The following is an 11,742-nucleotide window of genomic DNA, read 5'->3' as shown; positions in this document are numbered from 1 at the left end:
GTGTCAAGCGAAGGCTCATTGGAGGGCATGGTGGGGGCCAGTTGTGTTTTTTGATGAAATCTGGTTCTGCCTTGGTGCGAGTGACGGCCGTGTGTTGGTGGGACGCAAGCCAGTTGAGGACCCGCAACCAATCTGTTTCCGTGCAAGACACGCTGGACCTACAACTGGCGTCATGGTCTAGCGTGTGATTTGGTATGACAGCATGAGCACTCTCTTGGTTACCCCACACAGTCTATCTGCAAAACTGGACGTCAGTCTGGTGATTCGACGCACCGCGCCGTCATTCACGAACAGCGTTCCATGGATTCCTTTCCAACACGATAACGCATGTGCAACCCAACACGCTCCACAGGGATTCTCTTAAGACCGTCTTAATACAGACAGTTGTGGGACATTTGCTGTTCTATATAAAACGTCGAATCAAAACATCTTCAGCCATCTAAATATCCAGTTGTCAATATATTTGAGCAACCACTCTTTGCGTTACATTACGCCATCTTGCTCTAACGAGTGTCGACATGTTATTTTGCCTGCTTGATCACCAGACCTGTGTCCAGTCAGGCACATATGCGAAATCATCGAACGACAATTCCAGCATCAACCACAACCGGCATTAACCGCCCCTGTATTGACCGACCAAGTGCACGAGGCATGGATCTCCAACCGACTATCTCACATCCGGTACTTGTACCACACAATGCATGCTTCTTTGCATGCTTGGAATCAACAGTCCGGCGGGTGCACCGGTTATTAATGTACCAGCACTTCATATTTGCTGCAGCATTTCTTGCGCTGAAACCAAGCTATGATCTAGCTATGTTAATCAGTTTAATGTGTTGCCTAGACTAATGTATTACCGAAATTTCATTTCTCAACATTACTTACTTTTTGGTGTTGCGATTTATTTGTCTGTCACTGTATAATTGTTTGTGAAACAACTGTGAACAATGCAGAGGAGGACTTGCATGCTTGGAATCAACAGTCCGGCGGGTGCACCGGTTATTAATGTACCAGCACTTCATATTTGCTACAGCACGTCTTGCGCTTAAACCAAGCTATGATCTGGCTATGTTAATCAGTTTAATGTTTTGCCTAGACTAATGTATTACCGAAATTTCATTTCTCAACATTACTTATTTTTTGGTGTTGCGATTTATTTGTCTAATGTGATTTGAGACTTTCTCGGCGTATTCCATTCGTGAAATCTTCTCGGGTGATCAGCCGAGTAAAGGCGTCGTCTTCTCGCAACGTTTCGAAGGGTTTCGTACCCATCATCTTCAAGCGAAGTGTCGAGATGCTGCTGCTCACATCTATTACTTTCCCCTCTTTGGGGAAGTGTGAGGGGGAGTTTGTAGCCTTGCGGCTTTTACTCCCCTGTGTGCTTGTGTGTGTGATTATTTCTGTACTTTTTGGATGTCTGTGAGATTGTGATGTTTGTTCTGTGTGAGTCTGGTACTTGCCTGAGGTTTGGCGAGATATTTGTAGTATTTGGGGTAGGAGCAGGATTTAGGAATGGGTATTGGGATTTTTCTCTTCGACTTAGTCGTCAAAGATCGTCATGGGGCGATTGTGTTTATCGCGGGACATGTCATACCGACCTAGGGAGTGGATGAGGGCGTTTCCCGACCTGGAAGTACCTTCATAGAAGGCCCTTGCCAGGCCTTGGAAACGCTCTCTCAGGAGTGGGATTTCCGCAGCGGCATGCAAGTCGTCAATAGGGAATCCAAGGCGTAAACGCAGTGCCCTCCTGAGGGCGCGGTTCTGCAGCCTCTGGAGAGTGTCCAGGTGCTGCTTCGCCGCGTATCCCCAGACAGGACACGCGTATTCCATTACTGGCCGGATCAGGGCCTGGTATATGTTCACTCCTACTGAGCAGGAAAGGGAGCTGGATGAGTTGAGGATTGGGTACAGGATGGACATTCTGGCGCAGACCTTCCTATGGACCTCGTCTATGTGGGGTTTCCACGTAAGACGAGAGTCCAAGGTTACTCCAAGATACTTGGCGGTTCTGCGCCAGGGGAGTTGGGTTCCGTTTAGGTGAAGGTGGAGGGGGGGGCGTTGAGGAGGTTCGCGCCTTCCGAGCCTACGGGTAATCAGCATTGCCTGCGTCTTTTCAGAATTGATGGTGATTCGCCAGCGACGGGCCCAAGTTTCTGTGTCATCTAAAACCCTTTGTAGCCTACGAATGACCAGGTCCTTGTTCGCGTTTCTCGTGTAGAAGGCTGTGTCGTCAGCGTACTGTGCAGTGTGCACCAGGGGGGCCGTTGGAGTGTCCGCAGTGTACAGACTGTACAATACGGGCCCCAGGACCGATCCCTGTGGCACCCCAGCACGAATACGCCTTCTGGTGGAGGTGGCAGTTTCTACTTTGACGGAGAAAGTCCTATTGGTGAGGTAGCTCTTGATCAGCTGAACTATACTCCCGGGAAACCCTTGTGTGTACAACTTGTAGAGTAGCCCTCTATGCCATACTGAATCAAAGGCTTTGGCTACGTCTAGTAGCACTATCCCGCAGTAGCCTCTGTGGTTGAAGCCCTCTGTGGCCGCTTCAACCACTCTCATGATCTGTTGTGGGGCAGAGTGGTTCTGCCGGAATCCGAATTGGAAATCCGGCAGAATTTGCTCTCTGGTAATATGTTCTTGTATGGGTCTTAGCATGAGGCGCTCATAGATCTTGCTGAGAGTTGGCAAGAGGCTAATCGGCCTGTAGTGCTGCGGGAATAGAGGGTCTTTCCCTGGTTTGTGTATTGCGACCAATTCCGCATGTTTCCAGCAAGCTGGGAACTCGCGGGTACGAGTAATCTCGTTGAAGACGTTCGCGAGGTGTTCGATCGCCGTGGGTGGGAGGTTTTTGACCAACTGGTTGGTGACTTTGTCATGTCCTGGCGCCCTTTTGGAGGGGAGGGACCTAATTACTTTTGCCACGTCTTCAGGGGCAAAAATTGTGGGTTCGTCTTCTGGGTCCTCCTCAGCATTGAGGAAGACAGCCAGTTGACGACGGACCACTCTTTCATGCTCATCATCCTGGGGATCAGCCGCTTGAAACTGTTTCTCGAAAGTGTCGGCGAGGGCGTTGGCCTTTTCAGCATGGCTGTAGGCCATACCCCGCTCGCCGTGCAGTGGCGGCATTCTAGCGCGTCTTTTTGTGAATTGTTTGGTTGCTTGCCAAAGTGTGTGATCGTCTACTTTGAGGGTTGTGAGGCGGTTTTGCCATTGCTGGTTTCTGTGCTCATTGAGCGCTACCTTCAATTCTCTCTGTAGACGATTGAGCAGCCTCCTTGTGGCCTGGTTTCTGGTTATCTTCCACTCTTTTGCCACTCTGTTCTTATGTCGAATTTGAGCTAGCAAGTGTTCCGGGAGCTGTATTTGCGGCGGCGGGCCATCCCTTTGTGGGGGGGTGGCCTCTTCTGCTGCCTGCAGAATGGTACCTGTTAGGTCTTGTAGCGCTTGTTCTACTGTTTCGGCAGTAGGTGGCGGAGCGCGAGCGATATCAGAGGCGACAGTTTCTCGGTATCGCTCCCAGTTTGTACGTTTGTAAGACGTCTGGTACCGTGGGAGTGCTACCCATTCTCCCACGTCGACCTCTAGGATCACTGGGTTGTGGTCGGAGGACATTGTGTTGATCGTCCTCGCGGTCACAAACCCCGTAATCCTCCTAGTGAGAGCTATGTCTAACACGTCGGGCCTGCCTCCATTTTTTGGAAAATGTGTGGGCTCGACTGGACCCCATGTTTCGAAATGGTGGTTGCGCGCTAGTTGTTGCAATCTGGCGCCTGCTCTGGAGGTTACTCTAGAATTCCAATCAGGATGTTTGGCATTGAAGTCGCCCCCTATTATGAGTTTGCCTTCAATTTGCCCTAGAGTAGCTATGTCTTCCTCATCTATCTGGTCTTGTGGGGGTCGGTAGATTGCAACGATTGTTAGGGGTCCAGTGGCAGTGGCTACTTCCACTGCCACTGCTTCGATTTTATTGGTAGCTGGTAAGAATACCTGGTGGTGGGGGATCCCTCTTTTTATGTATATGGCCACTCCACCGCCATGGGTTGGCCTGTCCTTGCGATAACTAACATAGTTGGGGACTGTCGCTTTTGTTCCCGGTTTTAAGTGGGTTTCCCCCATCATGCATATGTCGATGGAGAACTCCTTCATGAGTTCTCTGAACTCGACCTCTTGGTTAACAATGCCGTCTGCGTTAAAGACGCACATTGTCAGGCCATGGATGTTTGGTCGTCTATCCATGATGGGGTTTTGAAACTGCTGAGGAAGTCGCAGAGGGGAGCGACTGCTGGACTGTTGCCTGAAGGGCGACGAGGATCTGTGTGTTCTGCTTCTGGGCTTCCCTGAATTCCTTCATCATTTCCATGACGAGGTTCATGGTCTGCACCATTACGCCTAACAACTGATCCATGGGGGGGGAGTGTGTGTGGGGTTCCCTAGATCTTCCTCCATCATGGTGGACCTGGTCGTTGATGCTGTGTGTTTCCCGGTGTTGTTCTCGTGATAGTGTCTGGTGTTGTGATGATTGGGCCACGCTTTCATGGTTCCTCGGGGGGGAAACCACTTCCGCATATGTCGCCCTCGGTGTGTCCGGCCTTGGTTTTACCCAGGCCTTGTCTGTGTGTGTTGTTGTATTTTGTTTTCTTGTGTGACTGGTTGGGTTTGTAGTGTTTTGTTTGCGTGTGTGGGGGGCGGCCTTTGCGCCCTTTGCCTGCTGTGAGTGTCTTTTATGGACCTCACAACCTTTTCGAGATGCTGCTGCTGCTGCTCACATCTATTACTTTCCCCTCTTTGGGGAAGTGTGAGGGGGAGTTTGTAGCCTTGCGGCTTTTACTCCCCTGTGTGCTTGTGTGTGTGATTATTTCTGTACTTTTTGGATGTCTGTGAGATTGTGATGTTTGTTCTGTGTGATTCTGGTACTTGCCTGAGGTTTGGCGAGATATTTGTAGTATTTGGGGTAGGAGCAGGATTTGGGAATGGGTATTGGGATTTTTCTCTTCGACTTAGTCGTCAAAGATCGTCATGGGGCGATTGTGTTTATCGCGGGACATGTCATACCGACCTAGGGAATGAATGAGGGCGTTTCCCGACCTGGAAGTACCTTCATAGAAGGCCCTTGCCAGGTCTTGGAAACGCTCTCTCAGGAGTGGGATTTCCGCAGCGGCATGCAAATCGTCGATAGGGAATCCAAGGGGTAAACGCAGTGCCCTCCTGAGGGCGCGGTTCTGCAGCCTCTGGAGAGTGTCCAGGTGCTGCTTCGCCGCGTATCCCCAGACAGGACACGCGTATTCCATGACTGGCCGGATCAGGGCCTGGTAAACGTTCACTCCTACTGAGCAGGATAGGGAGCTGGATGAGTTGAGGATTGGGTACAGGATGGACATTCTGGCGCAGACCTTCCTATGGACCTCGTCTATGTGGGGTTTCCACGTAAGACGAGAGTCCAAGGTTACGCCAAGATACTTGGCGGTTCTGCGCCAGGGGAGTTGGGTTCCGTTTAGGTGAAGGTGGAGGGGGGGGCGTTGAGGAGGTTCGCGCCTTCCGAGCCTACGGGTAATCAGCATTGCCTGCGTCTTTTCAGAATTGATGGTGATTCGCCAGCGACGGGCCCAAGTTTCCGTGTCATCTAAAACCCTTTGTAGCCTACGGATGACCAGGTCCTTGTTCGCGTTTCTCGTGTAGAAGGCTGTATCGTCAGCGTACTGTGCAGTGTGCACCAGGGGGGCCGTTGGAGTGTCCGCAGTGTACAAACTGTACAATACGGGCCCCAGGACCGATCCCTGTGGCACCCCAGCACGAATACGCCTTCTGGTGGAGGTGGCAGTTTCTACTTTGACGGAGAAAGTCCTATTGGTGAGGTAGCTCTTGATCAGCTGAACTATACTCCCGGGAAACCCTTGTGTGTACAACTTGTAGAGTAGCCCTCTATGCCATACTGAATCAAAGGCTTTGGCTACGTCTAGTAGCACTATCCCGCAGTAGCCTCTGTGATTGAAGCCCTCTGTGGCCGCTTCAACCACTCTCATGATCTGTTGTGGGGCAGAGTGGTTCTGCCGGAATCCGAATTGGAAATCCGGCAGAATTTGCTCTCTTCGAGATGCTGTGTTGCGCGGTCCTATAAAGGCTCCTGGACCAGTGACTGATTCCTGGCGCCGACCAATCAGGTACCTGCGGAATCGGCCGCCGCGCCAGTGGTGGGGGGTTCGCGGCGCGGACCGGGCGTCGAGTCCCTGCCGGTTCCTAATACGTCTGTGGCCGCTGCCGTCTTCGGGCGGGAGCGTTCTCTTCTAATTTTAGTTATTGCGGGATTCCAGGCTGTACTAAGTTGGAAACCAGTGTCTCGATTGATCAGGTTGCTGTTCAACCGAATTTCTACAGCCTCTTTGAAAACTGAGTCCCAAAATCCTTTAGCGTCACACAGCTTCTTCGTACCCTCAAAGAGGAAGGTGTGTCCTTCGTTAAGGCTATGTTCCGCTACCGCCGATTTTTCTGTCTGACCAAGGCGTACATTTATAATGTGTTCCGCGCGCCTCTGCGTGATGCAGCGCTGCGTTTGTCCGATGTATTTCGTACCACATTCACATTCAATACTGTATACGCCCGGAGTCTGCAGTCCTAGGTGGTCTTTGACTGAGCCAAGTACGTCCTTAATTTTACTTGGGGCATGAAAAATTGTCTTGATGTTGTGCTTCTCCAGAATGCGGGCAATCTTGGCTGTTGGCGGTCCCGCGTATGGTAGAAATGCCAGGCATCTGGTCTCATCTTCTTCTTCTGGTGTGACTACCTTCCTGCTCTTGTGTAGGGCGCGCGAGATTTGCGTCTCATTATAACCGTTGCTGCGGAAGGTCTTCCTTAGGTGTTGTAACTCTGCAGGTAGGCTGTCATCATCACAGATAGACTTGGCCCTGTGCACAAGTGTGTTAAGCACTGAGTTGCGTTGTGCTGGGTGGTGGCAACTCTGTGCATGAAGGTATAAATCCGTATGTGTCTTCTTCCTATACACAGCGTGACCCAAGGTGCCATCAGGGTGCCTCTTGATTAGAATGTCAAGGAAGGGCAAGCTTCCGTTTTCTTCCACCTCCACGGTGAATTGTATGTTGCTGTGTATGCTGTTGAGATGTCGCAGGAAGTCTTGCAGGTTCTCTCTGCCATGTGGCCACACGACAAAAGTGTCGTCCACATATCTGTAAAAGGCTTTAGGTTTCAATGGGGCGGTGTCCAGGGCTATGTCTTCAAAGTGCTCCATGTAAAGATTAGCGATGCCTGGAGCTAAGGGGGACCCCATGGCTACACCATCCACTTGTTCATAAAATTTGCCTCCACACTTGAAGTAGGTGTTTGTTAACACATGCCGGAACAGCTTTATTGTGTCCTCACTAAAGCGTGTTTCGAGCAGCGCTAGGGAGTCTTCCAGCGGTACTCGTGTGAAGAGTGAGGTGACGTCAAAGCTGACAAGAAGATCTTCTTTATCCAGGCGAAAGCCTTGTAGTACCTTCACAAACTCCCCCGAGTTCTTGACATGGTGCTCACAGTGACCCACGATCGGTTTGAGCAGTTGTGCTAGGTACTTGGCTAAACCATATGTCGGTGAGTTGACGGTGCTCACTATGGGTCGCAATGGAACTCCATTTTTGTGGATCTTAGGGAGCCCATATAGCCGTGGTGGTGCCGGTGCTCTGGGGTACAGCTTCCTGATGACGTCCTTTTCCAGTCCAGAGTCATTGAGCAAGGCGATGGTCTTGCGAGTCACGGAAGCTGTCGTGTCCTTGTCCAGTTGCTTGTAGGCAGTATCTTGTAGCAGTGAGTTTATCTTCTGCCAATAATCTTCTTTCCTCAGTATCACCGTGGCATTGCCTTTGTCAGCAGCTAGAACGACAGTGTCCTCATCCTCACGTAGGGCCTTAAGAGCCTTCCATTCAGCAGACGTTATGTTGTTCTTGGGCATTTTCGCCTTCTCCAGGACCCTGCACGTCTCTCTCCTAACTTCCTCAGCTGCCTCCGTAGGAAGGCCGCGCACAGCTTGCTCGATGCTGCTGATAATGTCTCGCTTAGGTAGTGTCCTGGGTACTGGAGCAAAGTTAAGTCCTCTCGACAGCACTGATATTGTGGTCTCGTCCAGTTCTTTGCCTGCCAGATTGATGACAGTCTTGGCATTGGTTGTGTGGTCGGCATGTTGCCGGGCTCCAGACAGTCTGGTGAACTTGCCACATTGTTTTTCCGTGGCTTTTCTCTAGTGGATCTCACTGCTTGCACATGTGTTTCCGTCGATCCACTCCCATGTACGCCTTGGTCAGACAGAAAAATCGGCGGTAGCGGAAAATAGCCTTAACGAAGGACACACCTTCCTCTTTGAGGGTACGAAGAAGCTGTGTGACGCTAAAGGATTTTGGGACTCAGTTTTCAAAGAGGCTGTAGAAATTCGGTTGAACAGCAACCTGATCAATCGAGACACTGGTTTCCAACTTAGTACAGCCTGGAATCCCGCAATAACTAAAATTAGAAGAGAACGCTCCCGCCCGAAGACGGCAGCGGCCACAGACGTATTAGGAACCGGCAGGGACTCGACGCCCGGTCCGCGCCGCGAACCCCCCACCACTGGCGCGGCGCCCGATTCCGCAGGTACCTGATTGGTCGGCGCCAGGAATCAGTCACTGGTCCGGAGCCTTTATAGGACCGCGCAACACAGCATCTCGACACTTCGCTTGAAGATGATGGGTACGAAACCCTTCGAAACGTTGCGAGAAGACGACGCCTTTACTCGGCTGATCACCCGAGAAGATTTAACGAATGGAATACGCCGAGAAAGTCTCAAATCACATTTAACTTACCTCTACGGGGAGGATATCCATCGCAGCTACCAGATGCTACAGAAACTACGACTCAAGACGGGCAAGCTGCTTAGCAGACTGGCCTTCTTACAACGGTGTCGAGATAAAGAAGTGTTGCCGAAATTTGCCAACTTGCGACACCCTGTTAGCACGACGAGATCCAGACGCATAGTACAACGAGCCGGTGCGGCCCTGGTGCGCAAGCACATACGGGTCACCAGGCAGGAGTTAGATAAGAACGCAAGGATGCTGCTTACTCAACACCTTCGATTGGCATCCTATCTCCCACCACACACATGGGAGTGGATCGACGGAAACACAAATGCAAGCAGTGAGATCCACTAGAGAAAAGCCACGGAAAAACAATGTGGCAAGTTCACCAGACTGTCTGGAGCCCGGCAACATGCCGACCACACAACCAATGCCAAGACTGTCATCAATCTGGCAGGCAAAGAACTGGACGAGACCACAATATCAGTGCTGTCGAGAGGACTTAACTTTGCTCTAGTACCCAGGACACTACCTAAGCGAGACATTATCAGCAGCATCGAGCAAGCCGTGCGCGGCCTCCCTACGGAGGCAGCTGAGGAAGTTAGGAGAGAGACGTGCAGGGTCCTGGAGAAGGCGAAAATGCTCAAGAACAACATAACGTCTGCTGAATGGAAGGCTCTTAAGGCCCTACGTGAGGATGAGGACACTGTCGTTCTAGCTGCTGACAAAGGCAATGCCACGGTGATACTGAGGAAAGAAGATTATTGGCAGAAGATAAACTCACTGCTACAAGATACTGCCTACAAGCAACTGGACAAGGACACGACAGCTTCCGTGACTCGCAAGACCATCGCCTTGCTCAATGACTCTGGACTGGAAAAGGACGTCATCAGGAAGCTGTACCCCAGAGCACCGGCACCACCACGGCTATATGGGCTCCCTAAGATCCACAAAGACGGAGTTCCATTGCGACCCATAGTGAGCACCATCAACTCACCGACATATGGTTTAGCCAAGTACCTAGCACAACTGCTCAAACCGATCGTGGGTCACTGTGAGCACCATGTCAAGAACTCGGGGGAGTTTGTGAAGGTACTACAAGGCTTTCGCCTGGATAAAGAAGATCTTCTTGTCAGCTTTGACGTCACCTCACTCTTCACACGAGTACCGCTGGAAGACTCCCTAGCGCTGCTCGAAACACGCTTTAGTGAGGACACAATAAAGCTGTTCCGGCATGTGTTAACAAACACCTACTTCAAGTGTGGAGGCAAATTTTATGAACAAGTGGATGGTGTAGCCATGGGGTCCCCCTTAGCTCCAGGCATCGCTAATCTTTACATGGAGCACTTTGAAGACACAGCCCTGGACACCGCCCCATTGAAACCTAAAGCCTTTTACAGATATGTGGACGACACTTTTGTCGTGTGGCCACATGGCAGAGAGAACCTGCAAGACTTCCTGCGACATCTCAACAGCATACACAGCAACATACAATTCACCATGGAGGTGGAAGAAAACGGAAGCTTGCCCTTCCTTGACATTCTAATCAAGAGGCACCCTGATGGCACCTTGGGTCACGCTGTGTATAGGAAGAAGACACATACGGATTTATACCTTAATGCACAGAGTTGCCACCACCCAGCACAACGCAACTCAGTGCTTAACACACTTGTGCACAGGGCCAAGTCTATCTGTGATGATGACAGCCTATCTGCAGAGTTACAACACCTAAGGAAGACCTTCCGCAGCAACGGTTATAATGAGACGCAAATCTCGCGCGCCCTACACAAGAGCAGGAAGGTAGTCACACCAGAAGAAGAAGATGAGACCAGATGCCTGGCATTTCTACCATACGCGGGACCGCCAACAGCCAAGATTGCCCGCATTCTGGAGAAGCACAACATCAAGACAATTTTTCATGCCCCAAGTAAAATTAAGGACATACTTGGCTCAGTCAAAGACCACCTAGGACTGCAGACTCCGGGCGTATACAGTATTGAATGTGAATGTGGTACGAAATACATCGGACAAACGCAGCGCTGCATCACGCAGAGGCGCGCGGAACACATTATAAATGTACGCCTTGGTCAGACAGAAAAATCGGCGGTAGCGGAACATAGCCTTAACGAAGGACACACCTTCCTCTTTGAGGGTACGAAGAAGCTGTGTGACGCTAAAGGATTTTGGGACTCAGTTTTCAAAGAGGCTGTAGAAATTCGGTTGAACAGCAACCTGATCAATCGAGACACTGGTTTCCAACTTAGTACAGCCTGGAATCCCGCAATAACTAAAATTAGAAGAGAACGCTCCGGCCCGAAGACGGCAGCGGCCACAGACGTATTAGGACCCGGCAGGGACTCGACGCCCGGTCCGCGCCGCGAACCCCCCACCACTGGCGCGGCGGCCGATTCCGCAGGTACCTGTTTGGTCGGCGCCAGGAATCAGTCACTGGTCCAGGAGCCTTTATAGGACCGCGCAACACAGCATCTCGACACTTCGCTTGAAGATGATGGGTACGAAACCCTTCGAAACGTTGCGAGAAGACGACGCCTTTACTCGGCTGATCACCCGAGAAGATTTCACGAGTTTATTTGTCTGTCACTGTATAATTGTTTGTGAAACAACTGTGAACAATGCAGAGGAGGACTTAGACTTCATTATTTATCTAGAGGAAAATGAGTTGCCAGTATAATTTAGACCGGGTAGGACTGGACTCGTCAGATTATGACGTTTTAACTACTTTCAAACTTTTCTAATAGGCAAACAATTTTTAATAACAGTCAAATGTAGTCAGTAAATCGTTTTCTTTTCCTCATTTGTTTAACAAGGTATCTTTTTACTGTTACGTTACGATAACATATGCACATCCATCCCTAGCAAAGCAGAACACGGTAAATCCAAAACATTCTAGGTTATTAACTAGTAA

The sequence above is a fragment of the Schistocerca nitens genome, chromosome 5, assembly GCF_023898315.1.
Source record: "Schistocerca nitens isolate TAMUIC-IGC-003100 chromosome 5, iqSchNite1.1, whole genome shotgun sequence".
In the NCBI taxonomy this organism is placed as follows: Eukaryota; Metazoa; Arthropoda; class Insecta; order Orthoptera; family Acrididae; genus Schistocerca; species Schistocerca nitens.
This window is presented reverse-complemented; position numbering follows the sequence as displayed.